At 28.7% G+C, this 26,726-nt stretch overlaps 1 protein-coding gene across 5 annotated transcripts in view; it reads left to right on the forward strand.

Moving 5' to 3' along the window:
* LOC142239297 (uncharacterized) overlaps nucleotides 1–26,726 on the forward strand; it is a 351,852-nt gene that overhangs the window by 70,479 nt on the left and 254,647 nt on the right. For all 5 annotated transcript variants that reach the window (XM_075311082.1, XM_075311083.1, XM_075311084.1 and 2 more), the window contains exon 4: nucleotides 6,781–6,817. The gene's annotated coding sequence lies outside the window, so the exon portion shown is untranslated. The remainder of the gene's footprint in view (nucleotides 1–6,780; nucleotides 6,818–26,726) is intronic.

Raw genomic sequence — 26,726 nt, forward strand, 5'->3', positions numbered from 1 at the left:
AATATTATTCCCATACTATAAGGGCTTTTTAGTTTTGTGTAAATTTTACATAATAAGCAAATAAATTGTGAATGATGTTGTGTTTTAGGGAGGAGGAGGGGTACATTAAAGTAATGCTCACACCTACCACAACAAATTAATTTGAGAAAAGGTCACAGCTCATTACGAAAGGTAGGGAGAGAGTAAGCCCTCTATTCATTAACACCATGAAGAGCACATTCTCCCCATATAGCAGCCCCCACCCCCTCCCTATACAATAGGCATGTTTAACCTCAGTAATAATATGGGGACCCAAATGAATTTATGATGCCACTTGGTTGGGTTGATGCCATTGTGGTTAGTCGTCAGTCATGTTGTTGTTATTCGTTGTTGTTGCGGTGATGGTGGATTAACAAATTCTCGTCATACAAAAATTCGTTTCTTTATTAATTACAAAAATATCGCTCCATAAAGAACAATATTGAACAAGTTGAATATTGTTTAGGTTGTTTGGGTTGGATTGATATTGCTTAGGCTTGTTATTGTTGTTGTATTGAGTACTTTGAAAATATGGTTAAGCCATAACATAAATGTAGCTTGTTAACCATATTTGCTTGAGTGCTTCGAATTGGGTTTGAATAGGGGTCCATTTTTTTTTTGTATGAGGTTGGTTAGGTGGGTGTTTTTTTTTTAATTTACTGTAGGTAAATATTTGTAAACATACATACATATCGGGAGTTTTCCCGAATAAAGGCAGTAATGGACCTTAACATAAATTTTAATTGCTTGACTAAACATGTGTCGCTTATTACCGTAATGGAAGTTAGGTAGGTAGTTGGGTTAGGTTGAAAATGCTTTTAATTAAATTTTGCTTGTTCTATGGCCATAAGCAACCATATCAATAAAAATTATGAAAGACTTCAAATGACAAATCAATTTCGATTTAATTAAAATTATTGAAAAGATTTAAATTTGTAGATTCTATAGAAATTAAATTCCTATATATAGGTTATTTAAGGGACATAAAAATTTCCTTTCTATGGGAAATATTCCCGTTGTAAAAAAATGGGAATAACGGCCAATTTCATGTAGCTCCGTTAAGCTTTAACTGCCAGTTAACAGAAAATAAATTGCAAATATCTTCTTTCTGGTTAACTTTAACTGAAAAATTTTCAGCAGTTAAGTTTCTAACTGACATATTCAATATATAGGCAAGATGACAGATATGTCCATAGTGCGGTTTAAAAGTTCCTTAACTAACGTAGCACTAACGGAGCTTCATGAAAATGGGGGTAAATAAAATTTGTATACTAACTACCAGAAATCTTTAAAAAATATTTATAGGATTTTTTGAGTTTTGTTTTGTTTTTGTTTTTTGTTATTTTTAAAATTTCTTTATATGGGAAATATTTTTAAAATTTTAGAAATTTTCTATTTTTAGTTTAGAAATTTTCTATTTTTAATTGTTATAAGTTTTCTAAAACTTTCTTATAAAAAAATTCCAAAAATTTCGTAACCTACAGATAATTTTCAAAACCACTCCTTTCTATCGGAATTTTGTTTGAAAATTATTATAGCGAGTTTTTAGAAATTTTCCTTTCTAAAGAAATTATTCTAAAAATGTTATACATAGGCGATTTCTAGAAAAAATTTTCCATATTCGAAAATATCTATCTAAAATTTTTTTCTACTGGAAATTTTCAAAAGAAAAAAATCGTACCTAGTGTAATATTTTGAAAGCTGATAAAGGTCATTTTTCGAAATTTTCTTTCTATGGGAAATATTCTAACAAATTCTTACTTATTTATAGGCAATTTATAGAAAGTTTATTATCTACAGGAAATTCTATGTTTTTTTCGAAAATTTTTTTTATAAAAAATTTTCTACTATATTTGAATGAAATCGAAATCTATATGAAATTTTAAAAACAATTCCTATCTACACGGACGAAAAAGACTGTTTTTCATATGTTTGGATGTAAAAATTATATGTTTGGAACTGAAATTTTTTAACACAATATTTTTAAGTGCAAGCATATAATGTTCATAAACTAGCATAACATGTTTGGGACATATATGTTAATATGTTAGAACATATTATATTTGTAAATATAATATGTTTAGATGCAAACATATATTAATTTAGAAATAGCCTATAAACATATATGTGTTTAGAAAGAGAGACCTAGAGAGTATGCTGCAAGTAACATAATGGAAGTAAACAATTGCCGCCTTACAAATATATCCACACAAAGAAAATTTCATCAAAATTTTTTTCTACCAGTGTATGCTATAAGGTGAAACATAATTTGGTTGAACAATACAAACAATATTTTGTTTGGACCAATACTGAAAATATATATGCTTGAAGCAAACTGTGTTTGGGGTATATGTTACAGAAGCGATTTTTTTTTTGAGGGTGTATCGGAAGTTTTGCAAATGTTTACAGAATATTTTATAAAAACTCTCTTTCTATGGAAATAAAGGGTGCTTAAAATTTCAAGGGCCGATGTTGATTTTGAATAAAACACAAACTATTTAGGAAATTATTGTAATTTTATTTTATTATGATATATTGGTATTACTCAATTATGTATGGAACAAAATATAGGCCAAATGGGCGGCGCGACCTCGGTGGCACACCTTCATCCGATGGTCCAAGTTCGATGACGCTGAGGCATAATGGAGGTTCTATGCCGTTAATGTGCCGAATTATCTCATCCTTTAGTTCTTGAATTTCTGCTGGCTTATCGACGTACACCTTTTCTTTCAAATAACCCTAAAGAAAAAATTGAATTTGTTGCGCAAAAGAGTCATTGTTTCGTTAGCTGTGTGGCAAGTGGCACCGTCCTGCTGAAACCACATATCGTCCACATCCATATCTTCCAATTCGGGCCATAAAAAGTTCGTTATCATCTCACGATAGTGAACACCATTCACAGTAACTGCCTGACCGGCCTCATTTTGGAAAAAATACGGCCCGATGATGCCGCCAGCCCATAAACCGCACCAAACAGTCACTCTTTGTGGGTGCATTGGTTTTTTGATCATCCACTGTTGCCATTTCTTGAACCATTTAACACGTTGTTGGATTGTGTATCTCTCCATGGTTCAAATTGAGTAAGTCTGAAATAGAGAAATGTCAAGTAAAATTCGAAAAAAACTTGGCGTTTATGTGTGGTTCACATTCAACATCGGCCCTTACAATTTAACCAAAAAATTTTGTTTACTTAAGCGCAGGAAAATTTTCTGTCTTCAATTTGATTGAGAAACTTAGGTTAGGTTAGATTGGGTATAGTGGCAGTTCGATATTTCAGGCTCACTCAGACTATTCAGTCCATTGTGACACCACAGTGGTGAACTTCTCTCTGAGAGCTTTAAATATTCTTCCTCTCTCCCTCTATCTCTCTTTGCACCAATATCATACACATAAACTGAATATTTTACTATTATTGTCATTACGATATCCAGAGAATGAGATAATAACATTCTCTGGATATTGTTGCTTTGCTAATGACTCTCAAACTGTTTTTCACATACAGCATAATATAAACCAAACAACAAATTACAACATACCATATGGCTTTCTCACTCGGTGTATATGTTATTAATGTTCTGTCAATGCCTCTTAAACTGTTTTTTCCTATGTCAGCATGAAATAAGCCAAACAGAAAATTTTGCAACAAATTTTTTACCTTCTGGAATATTTCAAAAAAAAAAAAAAAAAAAAAAAAAATAGTATCTACCGTAATTTTTTGAAAACTATTATATGCAATTTTTAGAAGTTCCCTTTTTATAGGAGATATTCTAAAAAATACATAATATTCATAGACAATTAAAAAAAAATCTTATTTACAGGATATTCTTAATTTTCGTACTATTCATAGACAATTTAAAAAAAAAAAATCTTATTTACAGGATATTCTCATTTATTTACAGGATTTCTAAAATTGTTTTAGGAAATTTTCTTAATTTGATTTGGAAATATTCAGTTCGTGTCGTGTCAGCATGAAATAAGCCAAACAGAAAATTGTGCAACAAATTTTTTACCTACTGGAATATTAAAAAAAAATAGTATCTACCGTAATTTTTTGAAAACTATTATATGAAATTTTTAGAAGTTTCCTTTTTATAGGAGATATTCTAAAAAATACATAATATTCATAGACAATTAAAAAAAAATCTTATTTACAGGATATTCTTAATTTTCGTACTATTCATAGACAATTTAAAAAAAATCTTATTTACAGGATATTCTCATTTATTTACAGGATTTCTAAAATTGTTTTAGGAAATTTTCTAAATTTGATTTGGATATATTCAGTTCGTATCTATCCATAGGAATTTTCTAAAAAAATCCTATCTTTCTATATGTTTCTAATAGATTTTTATACCCTCCACCATAGGATGGGGGTATATTAACTTTGTCATTCCGTTTGTAACACATCGAAATATTGCTCTAAGACCCCATAAAGTATATATATATTCTGGGTCGTGGTGAAATTCTGAGTCGATCTGAGCATTTCCGTCCGTCCGTCCGTCCGTCTGTTGAAATCACGCTAACTTCCGAACGAAACAAGCTATCGACTTGAAACTTGGCACAAGTAGTTGTTATTGATGTAGGTCGGATGGTATTGCAAATGGGCCATATCGGTCCACTTTTACGTATAGCCCCCATATAAACGGACCCCCAAATTTGGTTGCGATTGCTCTAAGAGAAGCAAATTTCATTCGATCCGGCTGAAATTTGGTACATAGTGTAAGTATATGGTCTCTAACAACCATGCAAAAATTGATTCATATCGGTCCATAATTACATATAGCCCCCATATAAACCGATCCCCCGATTTGGCTTGCGGAGCCTCTAAGAGAAACAAATTTCATCCGATCCGGCTGAAATTTAGTACATGGTGTTAGTATATGGTCTCTAACAACCATGCAAAAATTGGTCCATATTGGTCCACTTTTACGTATAGCCCCCATATAAACGTACCCCCAAATTTGGCTTGGGATTGCTCTAAGAGAAGCAAATTTCATCCGATCCGGCTGAAATTTGGTACATGGTGTTAGTATATGGTCTGTAACAACCATGCAAAAATTGGTTCATATCGGTCCATAATTACATATAGCCCCCATATAAACCGATCCCCCGATTTGGCTTGCGGAGCCTCTAAGAGAAACAAATTTCATCCGATCCGGCTGAAATTTAGTACATGGTGTTAGTATATGGTCTGTAACAACCATGCAAAAATTGGTTCATATCGGTCTGAAGTTATATATAGCCGATCCCCAATCACACATAACTTGGTCCATATCGGTTCATAATCATGGTTGCCACTCGAGCCAAAAATAATCTACCAAAATTTTATTTTTATAGAAAACATTGTCAAAATGTTATTTCTATAGAAAATTTTGTCAAAATGTCATTTCTATAGAAAATTTTGTCAAAATTTTATTTCTATAGAAAATTTTGTCAAAATTTTATTTCTATAGAAAAATTTGACAAAATTTTATTTCTATAGAAAATTTTGTCAAAATTTTATTTCTATAGAACTTTTTTTCCAAATTTTATTTCTATAGAAAATTTTGTCATAATTTTACTTCTATAGAAAATGTTGTCAAAATTTTATTTTGTCAAAATTTTATTTCTATAGAAACTTTAAACTTAATTATATACGTATTAATTCGGCCTTTTTAGTTTAATATATACCACGTATGGACTATGTGGTATATATTACGGTGTTACACTGAAAAAACAGTGAACCCACCAGGAAAGATAACTTTCGATTAATTTTAGAAAATTTGGAACTTTTTTAGAAAATTTCAACTAAACGGTATTACAAGCGCTGGCATCACTCCGATATGGCAAAAATAAGTAAATATTTTTCGACAAATTCAAGAAAATTTATTAGACATAACTAAATTTTTTCAGTAGTTGAAGAAGATTTTGTAGTTTTAAGGGAAATCTTGGAGTTCAAAATTGCAAGAATGTCTTTAGTGACATACGAAGTTCATGATGGACACATTTTTGGTAAAATTTACAAATTTAAAGAAATAATGAACTATTTTGTAAGAAATACGAAATTGGGAAATCTTTATGCTTTATTTGTGTATAACTTTTTCCCGTTTTTTAGTTCATTTAACTAACATACGCAAAAAATTATTTGACTAAAATAAACTTTTTCCAAACATAATGATTCTATGAACTAATATAAAGTTAATATGGCTTTAGTGAAATAGAGAGTTCACTTTTTTTTGAGTGTAGGAAGATGCCTTGCCATCGGCTTCAGTAGAAGTTTCTACCCAATCTATGGTGGAGGGTACATAAGCTTCGGCCTGGCCGAACTTACGGCCGTATATACTTGTTTTTTTTTTTTTTATATTTTATAGGAAATTTTCTAAATATTTTTTTCTATGGGAAATATTCTAAAAATTTTGTACCTATCCTATTATTACAATAAAAATTTCTATCTTCGGGAAATTTTCTAAAAATTTCTTATATACAAGAAATTTTCCAAAAAGTTTCAATATATCATTTTTTTTTTTGGAAAACTTTATTGCAATTATAAATTTTCAAAAAATTTCTTTTCTACAGGATATTTTCTACATACTTTCTTTCTATCTATATGAAATTTTCTTAAACTGTAATTTCTTTAGAAAATTTTCTCAAAATTTCATTTCTATTTCAGAAAATGGGCCATATCGGCCCATTTCGGTTATTTATATATAACATAACATTTATAAAATTTCTCACCTTATAACGTTTTTTAAATTTCTCACCTTATTTCTTTGTCTCTTTCAGGATACAATCACAAGTGGAATATTTCGTTTATCAAAAAGTAAGTACAAAAAAATATGTACAACGAGCTACTTTTAGAACTAACGTAGTTTCCTGCCATTAAGACCCACTTGAGGAATTATCGAAAATAACATATTTGCAAAAACTCACTTTTAAGTGTTCCAAAGTTTTTGGCATATTTCCATAGTAATTTTCTTGTTATCAAAATTCCTTGATTAGCTTCTTTAAGCTGTGAAAGGAATTTTGCGCCAACAAACTCTGTTTGTATTTTCATATCAGCAAAAGTTGTCTGCCAATAAACCGACCGACCACCTCCTTGAAATACACCCAAATTCGTATATCACAATAAATGTGCAGGGGGATATTGTGAATTTGTTGTTGTTGTTGTTGCTTTGCAACCACCATTCATTCAAGTTGTCGAAAATAATCTCAGAAAACAAGCAAGACTTTAAGACGACGACATGGCTCAAGCATTTACACTGTCTTTACACACAAGTTCATAAGTATGCGTACATTCAACTCCAGCCAGACTATGCGAAATATGGCATACAAATATTTGTTAAAGTCGATTCCCATATACTTACAATGGATTGCCATAAATTTTCCATTAACTGGGTCAATAATAGCTTAGAAGACAACTCCATAATGTAACAGCAGAATGGTGATGATGATAGGACGCAGTGGGGTATGGTACAATTCAACCATCAAATACTAAATCTATTGCATTCAGTCAGTGTTGCAGTTTCAAACTTCAAATCGACAACTGATAGGTGATTGGGATATTCCGCGAGAAAAAAACAAACGAAATAAAATATAATGTCTTTTTTTTTCTATAGGAAATTTTGTCAAAATTATTTTCGATGGAAAATTTTGTCAAAATTATTTTCGATAGAAAATTTTGTCATTTTTTCGATACAGAATTTTGTCAAAATTTTTATAAAGATAAAAAATGTTCACATATTATTTTACAAATAAATTTTTTTTGTCAGAATTTTACCTACAGATAGTTTTGCTAACATTTTTATTTATACAAAGAATTTGTCAATATATTCATCTACGGAAAAATTTGTTAATTTTTAATTTATATAATATTTTGCCAAATTTTTTACACACAGAAAATTTTGTCTAAAATTTTTATTTATAGAAAAATTGGTCGATAGTTTTTTCTATTGAAAAATATGTCAACAATTTTTTTGTCAATTTTTTTTATAAAGATTTAAAATGTTCACATATTATTTTACAAATAAAATTTTTTCAGAATTGTACAAAAAGTGTTGCTAAAATTTTTATTTATACAAAAATTTGTCGATATATTCATCTATAAAAAAAAATTTATTAATTTTTAATCTATAGAATATTTTGCCAAAAATTGTTTACCCATAGAAAATGTTGCTAAGATTTTGTACCCACAGAAAATTTTGTCTAAAAATTTTATGTTTAAAAAAATTTTTCAATATTTTTTTCTGTGGAAAAATGTATCAAAAATTTTTATCCATAGAAAATTTGTCAAAATTTTAATAAAGATAAAACATGTTCACATATTATTTTACAAATAAAATTTTTTGTCAGAATTTTACCTACAGAAATTTTTTCTAACATTTTTATTTATACAAAGAATTTGTCAATATATTCATAGATGAATATATTCATCTATTGAAAAATTTGTTAATTCTTAATTTATATAATATTTTGCCAAAATTTTTTACCCACAGAAAATTTTGTCTTAAATTTTTATTTATAGAAAAATTTGTCGATAGTTTTTTCTATGGAAAAATATGTCAAAAATTGTTCTTCAAATTTTTTTATAAAAACTTAAAATGTTCTAATATTATTTTACAAATAAAATTTTTTTCAAAATTGTACAATATATATTTATCTACCAATATATTTATCTACGGAAAAATTTTTTAATTTTTAATTTATATAATATTTTGCCAAAATTTTTTACCCACAGAAAATTTTGTCTTAAATTTTTATTTATAGAAAAATTTGTCGATAGTTTTTTCTATGGAAAAATATGTCAAAAATTGTTCTTCAAATTTTTTTATAAAAACTTAAAATGTTCTAATATTATTTTGCAAATAAAATTTTTTCAAAATTGTACAAAAAGTGTTGCTAAAATTTTTATTTATACAAAAATTTGTCAATATATTCATCTACAAACAAAATTATTAATTTTTAATCTATAGAATATTTTGCCAAAAATTGTTTACCCATAGAAAATGTTGCTAAGATATTGTACCCACAGAAAATTTTTTCTAAAAATTTTATGTTTAAAAAAATTTGTCAATATTTTTTTTTCTGTGGAAAAATGTATCAAAAATTTTTTTCCATAGAAAATTTGTCAAAATTTTAATAAAGATAAAACATGTTCACATATTATTTTACAAATAAAATTTTTTGTCAGAATTTTACCTACAGAAAGTTTTGCTAACATTTTTATTTATACAAAGAATTTGTCAATATATTCATAGATGAATATATTCATCTATTGAAAAATTTGTTAATTCTTAATTTATATAATATTTTGCCAAATTTTTTTACCCACAGAAAATTTTGTCAAAATTTTTTTTATAGAAAAATTTGTCGATAGTTTTTTCTATGGAAAAATATGTCAACAATTTTTTTGTCAAATTTTTTTTATAAAGATTTAAAATGTTCACATATTATTTTACAAATAAAATTTTTTCAGAATTGTACAAAAAGTTTTGCTAAAATTTTTATTTATACAAAAATTTGTCAATATATTCATCTATAAAGAAAGAAAATTATTAATTTTTAATCTATAGAATATTTTGCCAAAAATTGTTTACCCATAGAAAATGTTGCTAAGATTTTGTACCCACCGAAAATGTTGTCTAAAAATTTTATGTTTAAAAAAATTTGTCAATATTTTTTTTCTGTGGAAAAATGTATCAAAAATTTTTATCCATAGAAAATTTGTCAAAATTTTAATAAAGATAAAACATGTTCACATATTATTTTACAAATAAAATTTTTTGTCCGAATTTTACCTACAGAAAGTTTTGCTAACATTTTTATTTATACAAAGAATTTGTCAATATATTCATAGATGAATATATTCATCTATTGAAAAATTTGTTAATTCTTAATTTATATAATATTTTGCCAAAATTTTTTACCCACAGAAAATTTTGTCTTAAATTTTTATTTATAGAAAAATTTGTCGATAGTTTTTTCTATGGAAAAATATGTCAAAAATTGTTCTTCAAATTTTTTTATAAAAACTTAAAATGTTCTAATATTATTTTACAAATAAAATTTTTTCAAAATTGTACAAAAAGTGTTGCTAAAATTTTTATTTATACAAAAATTTGTCAAAATATTCATCTACAAAAAAAATTATTAATTTTTAATCTATAGAATATTTTGCCAAAAATTGTTTACCCATAGAAAATGTTGCTAAGATTTTGTACCCACAGAAAATATTGTCTAAAAATTTTATGTTTAGAAAAATTTGTCAATAATTTTTTTTTTCTGTGGAAAAATGTGTCAAAAATTTTTTTTTCAATAGAAAATTTTGTCAATTTTTTTTACCCATCGAAAATTTTTTCTATAGAAAAATCTGTTAAAAAAATTATATATATATTTTTTTTTTAACTAAAATCAATATTGTTTACATCTTTTTTCTATCTATAGAAAATTGTACCTAGAAAAATATATATAATATAAAATTTTGATAATAAAAAATTATCAAAAATAAGAATTTTTTATATACATTTTTTTATCTGTACAAAATTTGTGAAAAAATTTTTTATATAACAAAATTGTTTTCCAAAATAACAATTCTAACACACACTTTTTTATCTGTAGGAAATTTTAAAAATAGTTTATAATTGAAAATTGAGTCAAAAATATTTATCTATAGAAAAGTTTCTGCAAATTTTTTTTCAAAAAATTTTTATCTCTAGAACATTTTGTAAAAATTTGTTACCCATAGAGAAATCTGTCAGGAATATATAGCAAATTTGTTATCTAAATTAATTATTTTAATATACATTTTTTTATTTGTAGGAAATTGAGCTAAAGTATTTATCTATAATTTTTTTTTAATAAAAATGGAAAACTTGGTCAAAATTGTTATTTATATATAGCAAATTTTTTACTTATAGAAAGGTTTACCATTTTTTTTTATTTATAGAAAAATCTTCCAAAATTTTTATATATAAAAAATGAGAACAAAAATTAAAAATATATAGCAAATTTTTTTCATCAAAAATAAAAAAATACCCGTAGAGAAATTCATCAGGAATATATAGCAATTGTATTTATCTAAAATAATAATTTTAATAAACATTTGTTATTTGTAGGAAATTTAGCTAAAATTTTTATATATAATTTGTTTTTTTTTTTTAACAGAAAATTTTCTCAATTTTTTTTATGGAAGACTTGGTCAAAATTGTTATTTATATATAGAAAATTTTTTACTTATAGAAAGTTTTGCCAAATTTTTAGTTTATAGAAAAATCATCAAAAAATTTCAAATGTGGTAAAAATTTTATATATAGCAAATTTTTTATCAAAAAAAAAAAAAAAAAAACAAAAACAAAAATACCCATAGAGAAATTTGTCAAGGATATATAGCAAATTTTTTATCTAAATAATTTTAAAATACATTTTTAATTTGTAGGAAATTTAGCTATATATAAAAATATAATTTTTTTAATAGAAAATTTTCTCAAAATTATTTTTTTTTTAGGAAAACTTCAAATTGTTCTTTATATACAGCAATTTTTTTACTTATAGAAAGTTTTCTTTATACAAAAATCTTGCAAAATTTTTATCTATAAACAAGTGTATACGGCCGTAAGTTCGGCCAAGCCGAATCTTATGTACCCTCCACCATGGATTGCGTAGAAACTCCTACGAAAGACTGTCATCCACAAATTTCAACTCACTCGGATGAAATTTGCCCCTCCAAGAGGCTCCAAAACCAAATCTCGGGATCCGTTTATATGGGAGCTATATATGATTATGGACTGATATGGACCACTTTTGGCATGGTTGTTAAATATCATATACTACCACCACGTACCAAATTTCAACCAGATCGGATAATTTTGCTTCTCCAAAAGGCACTGGAAATCAAATCTGGCGATCGGTTTATATGGGAGCTATATATAATTATGGACTGATAGGAACCAATTCCTGTATGGTTGTTGGATACCATATACTAACATCACGTACCAAATTTAAACCGGATGGGAAGAATTTTGCTCTTCCAAGGTGCTCCGGGGCTCAAATCTGGGGATCGGTTTATATGGGGCCTATATATAATTATGGACCGATATCGACCAATTTTTGCATGGTCATTAGATACCATATACTGACATCATGTACCAAATTTCAGCCGGATCGGATGATATTTGTTTCTCTTAGAGGCTCTGAAAGCCAAATCGGGGGATCGGTTTATATAGGGGCTATATATAATTGTGGACCGATAAGGACCAATTTTTGCATGGTTGTTAGAGACCATATACTAACACCATGTACCAAATTTCAGCCGGATCGGATGAAATTTGCTTCTCTTAGAGGCCTCACAAGCCAAATTTGGGGGTCCGTTTATATGGGGGCTATACGTAAAAGTGGACCGATATGGCCCATTTGCAATACCATCCGACCTACATCAATAACAACTACTTGTGCCAAGTTTCAAGTCGATAGCTTGTTTCGTTCGGAAGTTAGCGTGATTTCAACAGACGGACGGACGGACGGACATGCTAAGATCGACTCAGAATTTCACCACGACCCAGAATATATATACTTTATGGGGTCTTAGAGCAACATTTCGATGTGTTACAAACGGAATGACAAAGTTAATATACCCCCATCCTATGGTGCAGGGTATAAAAATGTGGTAAAAAGTTTATTTATAGCAATTTTTTGTATCAAAAACGAACGATCTCAAGCTTGAATAATTACTTTCTATTGAGTAAAAGAAAGATCGTATAAAATCAAAATTTCTAAAAAAAAATTTGTAACATTTTGCTCTTAAAACATGTTTGAGGTGATCATATTCCTTCTCTGGGTGTATATGAATATTCCTGTCTGTAAAAGAATTTGTCTAATTTGTTATGAATTTTAACAAAAAATTTTAACATTTTCTATAGATTCTTTTTTAAAAATTTTTTTATAACGTGATAAAGGTGGTAATATTTTTATCAATGGAAACATTTTTATATACAGAAATATTGATAAAATGTTCTATAGATTCTTTTTTTTTTAATTTTTCGATCTATAGAAATTTTTTAAAAATATTTTAATTTTTAATAATATTTTTATCAATAGAAAAAATTTTATATACAGAAATAATGATAAAATTTTCTATAGATTTTTTTTTTAATTTTTCGATCTATAGAAATTTTTTAAAAATATTTTAATTTTTAATAATATTTTTATCAATAGAAAAATTTTTATATACAGAAATATTGTTAAAATTTTCTATAGATTCTTTTTGAAAATTTTTCGATCTATAGAAATTTTTTAAAATTTTTTTTTCAATAGAATTTTGTCAACATTTTTTATGATTAGAAATTATGTAAAAAACTTGTATCTATAACTAGCTTTTTATCAATAGAATTTTTTTATAATAGAAATATTTTAAAAAATTTCAAAATGTTTGGATTTTTTTTTAAATTTTATCTATAAAATTTTTAAACAATTTTTTTTTCAAATTGTAACATTTTTCAAAATTTTTTATTTATAGGAAGCTTTCCTATATGTGGATATCACTGTCTATGGAAGAATTAATCTATGTTTTTATCTATATATTTGTCATTTTTTCTTTAAAAAAATTGTCAATTTTTATCTTAAAAATTTTTTTCAATCATTTTTATCTGTAGAAAATTTTAATGCAATTTTTTTTTTTATTTCCTAGAAAAAAATCGAAAGCGTGTCTTTTGCTTATATTTCAAACTTAAAATCAATATATAGATTTTTTCAAAATTCTTTATCTATGGATTTTTTTTTAATTTCTTTTCTGTAACATTTTTTCATGTTTCGTCTATAGAAATTTTTTCAAAATGTGTCTTTTGCTTATATTTCAAACTGAAAAAAACCAATATATAGATTTTTTCAAAATTCTTTATCTATAGATTTTTTTTAAATTTCTTTTCAGTAAAATTTTTTCGTGTTTTGTCTATAGAAATTTTTTCAAAATGTTTATATATAAAAATGTAAAAAACTTGTATCTATAACAAAAGTTGTCAAAATTTTTATAAAATTATTTAATATAAAAATATTATCGAAATGATTTTTTTTTTCAAAATCTTTTGAAGATTTTTTTTAAAAAAATGTCAAAAATGTCAAATAAACTAAAATTTATTTATTTATATCTAATTGTCAAAATGTTCTATCTACAGATTTTTTTCGAAGGTTTTTATCTACAGAATTTTTTTTTTTAATTTCTTTTCTCTTGATTTTTTTTTAATTTCTTTTCTCTTGATTTTGTTTTTTTAATTTTTATATATAGAATTTTTTTTCATAATTTTTTTTATCAATAGAAATTATTTTCATTATTTCTATAGAAAACATTGTCAAAAATGTTCTCTTCATGGATTCTCCCATATCCACTCGAAAATTTTAAGATCTTGGCTGATTTGCATTGTTATGCTATTTAGACGGACATATCGTTCAATTCTTCTCATTGATTATTTTATTATCACACTCGTATACAAGAGTACGAGAGTATAACGTTTTATTGCATTTCACCCTTGGACCCCCCCTCTCGAACACAATGTATTTACAATTTTTGCTTAGTTGGCATTGTATTGTATATACGTACTTGAATAGAGTATCTGCATTTTAGCGCGCTTTAGTTTCAATAACAACAATATAGGAATAGAAACAGTAGCATAAAAGAAGCTACTGCCAAACAATGGAATATCAGCCGGGAATGAGGAACTATTAAGGTTGATATTCTTGCCTACTGGCAAACTATTATTGCTGGCTTTGCTCAATGCTCACATACATACATATACCACTACTATAATATTTATTATCACATCACCATATATTATATTTACATATGCATTAAAGTGGGTACCATAATACCAAAATGGAAATATATTTCACCATATTGTTTCCCAAAAAAAAACAAAAGAAGAGTAATGACCCCCGTTATTACACACTGTCCTCTGTGAGCAATATACATACACTACGAAAAATGTTCACATTTTATATTTATTACATTTTTTGTAAGTGAACTCTGTAGTTGTTGTTTTTGCTTTCTCTGATACTACTCCTTGTATTATTGTAACATATGACCCATAAAAAGGTCAGCACCATTCTATTCAAAGAGAAGTAGAAAAATAAAAAAACAAAAGAACAACCATGCAAGTCTAACATATATGGAGAGAAGAGAAATATGAAGTATGGGAGAAATAACCCGGCAAGTGGTTCTGACGTTGTGTGCGTGTGCGTACATACGCCATATAATATTCTTATGGTGGCCAAGGAAAGTTTCTTTATTTCTCAACTTCAACAACATGGCCAACTCGAGGCAACAGCTGTGAATTGTTCTGAAGAGAACAAACATGCATATCAACTAAAAGTTAATCTTGAATAAGATAAACCTATTTAAATTTTTTAGATGCTAATTAAAGTTTGAAATGTAATCAAACGAAGCGATTTAGATTTATTATGCTAGGAAATAAAAACTTGAGTATTGCAAAGACATGCTCTCTTCCTTTTTCTTCTTCTTCCAGAGTTTTATTGTAACAAATTATGGCTCCACTTTAAAGATCTTCATCTTCCTGATTATTATTGTAAAAAATTATGGCCCCTCTTTAAAGATCTTATGACCATTGTTCCAGATATCCAGATATTTTTCGGTGAAAGTGTTAAAAAATGCCTTGGAAACTGTCTTCAGTCCTTTTTTTATCCAACCAGACCCCTTTATGAGTTTCTCCAAAGAAATTCAATACATGAGGCATGTACTATGTCATTGGTATTAATCAAATACAATTTGTCTGATTGAAATAAATGTCCATGGATGTGTGGTTGTGTGTTATCTTTATTTAGGCCATGACAACAACAAAAAATATGGATTAAGGATTATGACTTTTACGCCTTGCTTTCGATGATCGGGGGAGATTGGTGGAACATCTGCATGTGTCAATATTGAATTTAATATTCATTTGTCACAATCTCGACTCCATTCACAACACCCATGTAACCGATAACCAAATCAACAAACCCACTGGTTTGCTCTGTCAAGCGATTCTTATCCATAACTTGTGGCAGGCTGGTTGTTGGTGGTGGTAACCCATTCCAGACAATTTTTTTTTTGTGAATCCCAAAAAAAATATTCCGTTTCCAAATATCTCCATATGTGCCTGCCAGGTTTTAACAGCTGCGAAGACATGAGCATTTGAGGGATTTTATCTTCGTTCCAAAAACAATCAACCAGCCGTAACAGATATCAGCCGGAGTCAGTCATATGCCGTTCTCTATTCATTTCAAATTCATATTTTGACATTAGAACTTGTTAACACTTTTCTTCTCTGTAGAAATGCTTGAGTATCACACTCTTCGAGTATACACCAAACTAAGTGTGTTAAGCCTTTGTTTATTTTGTTGGCGTTTTCTATAATCATACAAATATTTGTATGCTCTGATTTATTTTTTTTTTATAAAATATTTCATATCTACTTTTAGAAACCTATCATATTACAATCTTAGAATTTGGTATTACCCTTTCCGATTTTTGATGGATATCCATTCACAATACTCAATCATGGGGGTCTTCGAGTATCTCTTTAGTCCCTTATTAATATGAATGACTGACTGAGTTAGTGAGTGAGTGTGCTTATCTATTGAGAGAGGAAGAGTGTTAGTTGAGATTGATGAGTGCTTGATAGTTTGATGGTTTGTTTGATAATCAATTTACATTTTTCTAGCAACAACAACAACAACAGCAACCACAAAGAATTGATAATGGGTGGGTGTGTTTTCACACCATCAAATGCCACGAGTTCAAAATATTTTTTATCGAAAGAATATTTATGTGTGTGTACTGGTATTAAACACTCACGGGTGTGAGCCGATGAAATGCTTTCGTTAACACTTTTTTCATTGTTGTCGTTGTTGTTGTTGGTGGGGAAATGTGATTGTTTATTTTGTATTTTGATGCTGCCTTTAGTTGTTGTTGCTGTTCGGTTTTGTTATTGTTTGATGGAATTGGCTTTTCATCAAGATCAATTTTCAACACCACCAGAAATCTAATTCACAGAATTATGATAATAATCTTTTACTAAAAAAAGGAAGGCAAAATACAAACATCTCATATACGAGGGGAGATCGCATATTTCTGAGGTAAATGTTCGTTCAGTATTTCTAAAACTGTGCACATTTAAAACAGATATCAAAGAACAACAAAGAACTTCCACCCAAATTTGAGCAAGTGGACACTGTTAATAGTAGCGAAAAGAAATGTTTAATTACATTTCAGAAAAAAAACATGCCAATAAAATATACCTTTGTTTTCTAAAGTTGTATAGTACATACAGTATGTCAAGAAAGTCTTTTGACATTGCCAAATATTTCAAATTCTAGAAATAATATAAATATTAAATATTTTATTAAATTTTTAATTCTGTGTACGTATGTATACTTTGCAAAATACATAATAAAATATTTTTTTTTTTAATTTCATTATATTTAATTTTGGAACAAAACATAATTTTTATCCCATTGTCAAAACACTTTCTTGACAAACTGTAATTTATATTACAAAATAACATCATTGAATAGATCCATGTCGTGGAGCGTGGTATAGTGTGTTGGATTACAAAACAACAGGGGTGAGTTCGAACTTTTTGGGTATATTTATGGTAAAAATATTATTTTTGGAGAGCTGGTATGCTTGCGAAGAAGTACTTATTTTTCGACTGCTGGTATGCTTGCACGGAAGTACTTTCCTTCAATGTCATGCCCGTGTAAAAGTATTACTACTAATATATGCACGGGGAAGTTGTTACCAACTTGGCGCAGGCATACTTGTACTCATACCAGGTAATAGGAGTTTTTGCTGGGATACCACAAAATTTATAAATTTGTCGGAAAACAAGTGGTCCCTTCATGCAAAAACAGTTTTTCAAGAAAGATTGTCAATATTTACTTAGAGAAGTGAATAATTTAAAATGCAACTTTTTCTATGATAGTTAAAAAAAGACAAAAAAATATTTTTTAAATTAATTTTTCGGAAAATAAAAGCCCTTTTCATGAAGAAAAAATGTCATGAGGATTTCACAAACAACATTTCAGACTTAATTGTTTTTTTTTTCACCTGCACGCTCACAAAAAATTGCTTCTGTAACATATACTCCCAAACATATTTTGCTTCAAGCATATACATTTTTGGGTATTGCCCAAACATTTATATGTTTGATCTCTTCCAATATATAATATGTTTGAAAGCATATTGGTCTAAACAATATATGTTTGGGTAGTCTAAGTTCCAAACATTTTGTATTTTTGCATCCAAATTCAATAATGTTGTCTTCCAAAAAACAATATGTTATTATGTGAACATATAATATGTTTGGAAGCATTTTGCACTCAAAAATATTATATGCTTAAAAAAAATCTCCCAAACAATATTGTGCTCAAAATTTTATTTATTTATTTATATATTTACAATCATAATGAATTATGAAAATAAACAGGTAATATAGGTGCTAACAACATAGGTTTTCGACCTGAATGCTCAAAATTTTGTTTCTGCCCAATTGTATATTCCCCCACATCTTTCTCACTTCCACGAGATTTTTTAGTTCTTAGCACCTTTTTCTGTAATACAAACATTGTAGAAGAAATTATTCAATTGTATGATTTTTATACCCACCACCATAGGATGGGGGGTATATTAACTTTGTCATTCCGTTTGTAACACATCGAAATATTGCTCTAAGACCCCATAAAGTATATATATTCTGGGTCGTGGTGAAATTCTGAGTCGATTTGAGCATGTCCGTCCGTCCGTCCGTCCGTCTGTTGAAATCACGCTAACTTCCGAACGAAACAAGCTATCGACTTGAAACTTGGCACAAGTAGTTGTTATTGATGTAGGTCGGATGGTATTGCAAATGGGCCATATCGGTCCACTTTTACGTATAGCCCCCATATAAACGGACCCCAAAATTTGGCTTGCGAGGCCTATAAGAGAAGCAAATTTCATCCGATCCGGCTGAAATTTGGTACATGGTGGTAGTATATGGTCTCTAACAACCATGCAAAAATTGGTCCACATCGGTCCATAATTATATATAGCCCCCATATAAACCGATCCCCCGATTTGGCTTGCGAGGCCCCTAAGAGAAGCAAATTTCATCCGATCCGGCTGAAATTTGGTACATGGTGTTAGTATATGGTCTCTAACAACCATGCAAAAATTGGTCCACATCGGTCCATAATTATATATAGCCCCCATATAAACCGATCCCCCGATTTTGCTTGCGAGGCCCCTAAGAGAAGCAAATTTCATCCGATCCGGCTGAAATTTGGTACATGGTGTCAGTATATGGTCTCTAAGAACCATGCAAAAATTGGTCCACATCGGTCCATAATTATATATAGCCCCCATATAAACCGATCCCCCGATTTGGCTTGCGAGGCCTCTAAGAGAAGCAAATTTCATCCGATCCGGCTGAAATTTGGTACATGGTGTTGGTATATGGTCTCGAACAACCATGCAAAAATTGGTCCACATCGGTCCATAATTATATATAGCCCCCATATAAACCGATCCCCGGATTTGGCTTGCGAGGCCTCTAAGAGAAGCAAATTTCATCCGATCCGGCTGAAATTAGGTACGTGATGTTAGTATATGGTCTCTAACAATCATGCAAAAATTGGTCCACATCGGTTCATAATTATATATAGCCCCCATATAAACCGATCACCAGATTTGACCTCCGGAACCTCTTGGAAGACCAAAATTCATCTGATTCAGTTGAAATTTGGTACGTGGTGTTAATATATGGCCTCAAACTCCCATACAAAAATTGGTCGATATCGGTCCATAATTATATATAGGCCCCATATAAACCGATCCCCAGATTTGACCTCCAGAGCCCCTTGGAAGAGCAAAATTCTTCCCATTCGGTTGAAATTTGGTACGTGATGTTAGTATATGGTATCCAACAACCATGCAGGAATAAGAAGTTTTAAGATACCACAACCCAAGTAATTCGATTGTGGATGACAGTCTTTCGTAGAAGTTTCTACGCAATCCATGGTGGTGGGTACATAAGATTCGGCCTGGCCGAACTTGCGGCCGTATATACTTGTTTTATTTTAATTTTACCTTTTGCCGGACGGGGATTCGAACAGCGGACCACACAGTTTGTAAGGATCAAAGAAGTAGCTGATCAATTGCCCAAGGAAAAATAAAATGTTAATTTTGTAATAACAAGCAACAACCACCAACTTAATTCAATATCGCTCCCTGTTAAATAGCGCTCCAAGCTACTAAACACATATATGTTTATAGGCTATTTCTAAATTAATATATGTTTGCATCCAAGCATATTATATTTACAAACATTTTATGTCCCAAACATAATATGTTCTAACATATTACCATATATGTCCCAAACATGTTATGCTAGTTTATGAACATTATATGCTTGCACTCAAAAATATTGTGTTTAAAAATTTGTGTTCCAAACATATAATGTTTATAGCCAAACATATGAAAAACAGTCTTTTTCATCCGTGTGCTAATGAAAATTCGAAATTTGATGAAAAAAAAAATTGGAGTTCAAAATTGCAAAAGTGTCTTTAGTACCATACAAAGTTCATTATGGGCGCATTGTTGGTAAAATTTGAAGAAATTCTGAACTAGTTTGTGGGAGATACGATTTTAGAAAATCTTTACGCTTTATTTGTGTATAATTTTTCCCCCTTTTTTAGTTTATTTAACTAGGTTAGGTTAGGTTAGGTTAGGTGGCAGCCCGATGTATCAGTATCAGGCTCACTTAGACTATTCAGTCCATTGTGATACCACATTGGTGAACTTCTCTCTTATCACTGAGTGTTGCCCGATTCCATGTTAAGCTCAATGACAAGGGACCTCCTTTTTATAGCCGAGTGGTGTTCCACATTGCAGTGAAACCACTTCGAGAAGCTTTGAAACCCTCAGAAATGTCAGAAATGTCCACCGCTGAAAAACTTTTTGGTGTTCGGTCGAAGCAGGAATCGAACCCATGACCTTGTGTATGCAAGGCGGGCATGCTAACCATTGCACCACGTTGGCTTCTAAATATTTAACTAACGTACACAAAAAAATATTTAAATTCAAGAACATTTTCTCAAAATAGAGTTATTCCATAAACTAAAGTAGAATTAAATTGGCTTTATTTAATGCCACTTTATTTTGAGTGTGCTAATATGTAGGGACATATCTTTAGTTTACTCTCTTGTTACACTTAAAAACAAAAAGTTTACTTGGATCCAAAGATTTTGACCTTCCTTTAAGAATTTTGGTATTGATTCCGAGCCAAAGATGCGGCTTCTTAAAAAATAAAGACATTTTTTAGGGACCTCCCTGGCTTTAAATCTAGGATCGATAAAATTAAAATTGGATACAGATCTCATTCATCGAATTTTTATTCTCTGTTTGCGATATATGAATAAAGGTATTCATGTACAAACAAATTCCAGTTCCAAATTATGCCATGTACTTCAAAGTAAAAGCTGTTTTCTTAATGCTAAAAAAAAACTTTAAACCAAAGATGCAAATCCTTAAAATAAGTCTTAGCCTATATTTGAAGCATTTTTATCTTAAATTTAAAAATTCAATATGTCAGTTGAGTTAAGCACGATTTCTTTAAATTAAAAATGTTTTTCTTTATTTCAAGGAACATTTGCCTTACTTCAAAGATCTACAACTTCAACAGAGGGACGCAAAATTTTAAGATTTGTGTCCTAAATTTAATGAAAAAAAATTTTTGAAGCAAGGATTATAAACTTTCTTTTAATTAAAATGTCATTATTTTAAAGAAATTTGTCCTTAGCATTGCGTAAATTTCGAGTCCTAAAATTTAAGTTGCATAATCTTCCATATTAGGTCAATATTTTTTTCAGTGTAGCGATGTTCCCACAATGGCTCTCAAAATTGTTTTTTTTCATGGCAATATAGCAAAAGCCAAACACAAAAACAATCAACCTAACAAATGGCATTCAAAGACTAACAATAGACAAATACATTGTATTAATAGAGTTTCACTAGGCATAAATTAGAATTATATCAAACATTTTGATGAAATATTAGATTAGATTTGGACTTATTAACTCTTAAAACATCCAATACCGAGTACATTTACTCACTCTTCGTATCTATGACAATTATTCGCTTATCAAAATACTCTCAAATATGTTTCTCCATGTCAGCATAATGTAAACTAAACCTAAACATAACCAACCAAAGCAACTGGTACTCAAACTAAAGTAACGATTACAAAAATGCAAATAATTTCTTTAAAGATTACAATTTTTTTTTAGCTGCAACTTGAATCAAATTAAAAAGTAAAGATAAAAACAATATTAAGAAAGTTCACCTAAATGAAAGCATGTCTTTTATAAAACACACTTTACAATTTCGTAGTAAAAATTTAATATAATAGTATGTAATGCTGAACACCTTTTCGGGAACTTCCGAACGTATCTGGAATATATGTTAAAAAATATATTTAAAAAAAAAAATGGTGTTGGTCGAAGCAGGGATCGAACCCAGGTCCCCTGTCACGCAAGGCAGACGACCAACCACTGCTCCACGCTGCCAACAAATGTATGTTTAACAATGTTATGTTATTAAACAATGTTATGTTTGCATCGGTTCGTGGGCGCCGCAAGCTATGCTATATAAATATAACTTATAACGATAATTATCTCTTGATGACCATAACAGCTACGTAGGCCAGTGGTTAGTGTGCTGGCTTACAAACTGTGTGGTCCGCTGTTCGAATCCCCGTCCGGCAAAAGGTAAAATTAAAAAAAATTATAAAATATAATAATTTCTTCTACAATGTTTGTATTACAGAAAAAGGAGCTAAGAACTAAAAATCTCATGGAAGTGAGAAAAATGTGAGGGAATATACAATTAGGCAGAAAAAAAATTTGAGCACAATCTTCTTTGGGAGAAAATTCTTCTAAGCATACAATATTTTTGGGTTCAAAATGTTTCCAAACATATTATATGTTCACAACATATAAGACAACATTATTGAATTTGGATGGAAAAATACATAATGTTTGGAACTTAGACTACCCAAACATATTATATTGTTTAGACCAATATGCTTTCAAACATATTATATATTGGAAGAAATCAAACATATAAATGTTTGGGCAATACCCAAAAATTTATATGCTTGAAGCAAAATGTGTTTGGGAGTATATGTTACAGAAGCGATTTTTTTTAGGGTGTAGAACGCCGTTATGATATTTAACGATGTTATCTCAATTCTCTTAAACTCTTTTTCTCTATGCCAGTATAACATAAGCTAAACACAAAAACAACCAATCAATCAAACAAAAGAAACGACTACAAAAACTCCAGTATTTCTTCAAATATTGCAAATTTTGTAGATGCAGAATGAAAAAAAAAATGAGAAAAATCACCTAAATTAACACATCTACATATTCCCACCCACCGTATGTATAATCATCCTTCATTTATGCTGACCACCATTATAATATTGGTTAGGCTTTAGGTCACTCTCTTGATACACGATGTTATCTCAATTCTTCTCAAACTGTTTTCTCTATGTTAGCATAGCCATTAGCTAACAGCTCAAAAATAACCAAAAAAATTAACTGATACTCAAACTGAAGAGCAAACTCATAACAATACGATTCAAAATCGAATTAAATTGACTTAAACTTAAATTTAGGTAAATTAAAATAAATATAATAAAAGTTAATTAAGTATAAAAAACAATTATTAAAATTAACTAAATAAAATTTAATTCAAGTAAACTCAATTATCGGCCATTTTCTAATTACGAGTATTATAGATAGATTTTTTATATTAAAAGATTTTTTAAATTAAAAATAAAAATAATTAAAAGTTAATTAAGTATAAAAAATAATTATTAAAATTAAAATTTTATTCAAGTAAACTCAATTATCGGCCATTTTCTAATTATTATAGATAGATTTTTTAGATTAAAGTGAAAAAAAATTAAATGTAATTAAGTTAAAAAATTATTAAAATTAACAAAATCGAATTTCATACAAGTAAACTCAATTTTAGGCAATTTTCTAATTATTATAGAGTGATTTTTAGATATTCAATAGATTGTTATGGTTATAAATACCAAGAAAATAAACGAATTTTTTTCTGTTGCCTCGACATTATTTTTTATTATACCCTGTGCCACACTGTGGAACAGGGTATTATAAGTTAGTGCATATGTTTGTAACACCCAGAAGGAGACGAGATAGACACATGGTGTCTTTGGCAATAATGCTCAGGTATCGAAAATTTAGATCTACAAAGTGGCGCAGGGTATAATATAGTCGGCCCCGCCCGACTTTAGACCTTCGTTACTTGTTTTTCTTTAAATTTAATTGAAATTAATTACATTAGTTTATCTCAAATAATATATATCTTTATTATAGTTCTTACCTCGATGAATTTGTATGACCGTTGTGGAGAGCTTTTGTATGTGGGTGTTTTTTTTTTTTTTTGTGTGAAAATTGAAACCATGTTAAGTATATTTTGTTATGACAAATAAACGGCATTTAGTGAAAGATCCATTTAATTCAATCAACTCCAATTTGTTTACATTCTACACGACCACCATGTACATGTATCTTCTCAACTTTAGATGATACATGCAAACGTATATTAGGAGAGGTCGATTCAGAAACAGTTTTGGAAAATTGTTTTAAAAATTCATATTGGAAATATGATTTTGTAAGGCAGAAAAAATCGCAAAATTAATTGGTGAAATTAATTTTTAATTCAAATTATTTCAATCAAGAGGAATTTACAAATCTAAGTGATTGCATTATTTTATGGGAATTCAAATTTTATTAAAATTTTAATAGGAAAAATTTGAATGATTTTTTTTCTGTGAAACTATCGCTGTTGTTTTGAAAACCCAAAAAGAAAAATTTCTCAAACGAAGTGATGATATTTTCCAAAAATTTATTTCACGTTTCTACCTAATGTAATAGCACATGTAAACATCTAAATTTCTTACAAATCTACATGTCTATGCCTACATATTTATCTGTAAGTTACCAACCCGCTTAATCCAAAGTGGGAAAGTGGTGGTTGCTTAGACAAACAGATGGACGGACAGACAGACAGCTAGATGGATAGGAGATAAGATGTAGTACTACATAAGTAGGTTATAAATTTGTTGCCATCACATTATTGTGAAACAATTCTTTGGAGCTAGTGTGGAGATCACGTAGAGATGTTTATCACACAGATGGATGACATTTCAAATCACTTTTGCGTGCTGTCCCCAACTTCATCTCCAAAGTCATTTTTCTCTAATCTATTTACATGTGTCAACAAACGTTTCTTTTTTTGTGTTTCTTTGGCTTTGTTGTAGGTCGAACGATGAAAGCCACCAACAGCCCAGCCAGTCAACAACAATGATGGATGCTGCAATGCAATATTTCTCTATGGCATGGCATCTCGTGGGCTTAAATCGAGGAAACCTAATGCCACAATGCAGGGGAAAAGAAATTATCGAAAAATGAAAAGTAAACCCTTTAGAAATGTTAAAAACAAAATTATCTGCCCACAAGTTGTGAAGTTTCTCCAGCAAAAAATGAATTGAAATTCCTCCAATGGTGATGACAACCCCATTGACAAAGATATATTCGGAAAAAAATTCGAAATTAATGTTCCAACTAAAAATTGTTATTTAATTATGGTCGATTATTAGAAAACCGAGATCTAATGGTGATGATTAGTTTATGGTATTGGGACATAAATTCGAAAGCCGTATTTTTTTTTTTGAAAAATGTTTATTGCCTATAAAATCTACACAATTTAACTAATTTGGTCTGTTAACGAATTTAATAGGTCTCAATTATCTATGATTACCATACCGTTTTCTGTCTCTAACTAACCATATAAATTTTATATTTGTTTTTTTTCATATTTATTCATTGACTAAATTTGAGTTAATTGTTGTTTATGGACTTAATCGATTTTTTTGGTTCGAAAAAATTTCGAAAAAAAAAATCCCTTTCACGGGCGGGCCTCTACTGAAGATAAAAATTCTAATATTAATCTTACTAGGGCTCTCTCCCTCTCTTGCTATCACTGTTCTCGCAATGGCTCCAAAACTGTCTTCTCCATGAAAGCCAAAACCACTAACAGTCAAACTAAAGCGACATTGAATATCAATGCAATATAATTTTGTGTAAATTAAAAGGAAAGTAATAAAAATAAAGCGTTATATATTTTTTGACTTTGCTATAGAAATACATAAATTTATACAATTTTGACAAAGAACTACAATTTTGACAAACTTTCCTATAGAAATAAAATTTCTATAGAAATAAAATTTTGACAAAAATTTCTATAGAAATATCATTTTTGCAAAATTCAAAAAAAAAAAAAAATGACAACATTTCCTATAGAAATAAAATTTTGTGAAAATTTTCTATACAAACATAATTTTGTGACAATTTTCTATAGAAATAACATTTTTGGAAAATTTTCTATAGAAATAAAATTTTGACAAAATTTCCTATAGAAATAGAATAGATATAGAATTTTAATAATAACATTTTCTATGGATATAAAATTTTTAGAAAAATTTCTATAGAAATAAAATGTTGACAAAATTTAATATAGAAATATAATTTTGTGAAAATTTTCTATAGAAATAAAAGTTTTAGAAAATTTCCTATGGAAATAAAATTTTCTAAAAATTTTCTATAGAAATAAAATT

Source organism: Haematobia irritans, chromosome 5 (genome assembly GCF_050003625.1).
Source record: "Haematobia irritans isolate KBUSLIRL chromosome 5, ASM5000362v1, whole genome shotgun sequence".
In the NCBI taxonomy this organism is placed as follows: Eukaryota; Metazoa; Arthropoda; class Insecta; order Diptera; family Muscidae; genus Haematobia; species Haematobia irritans.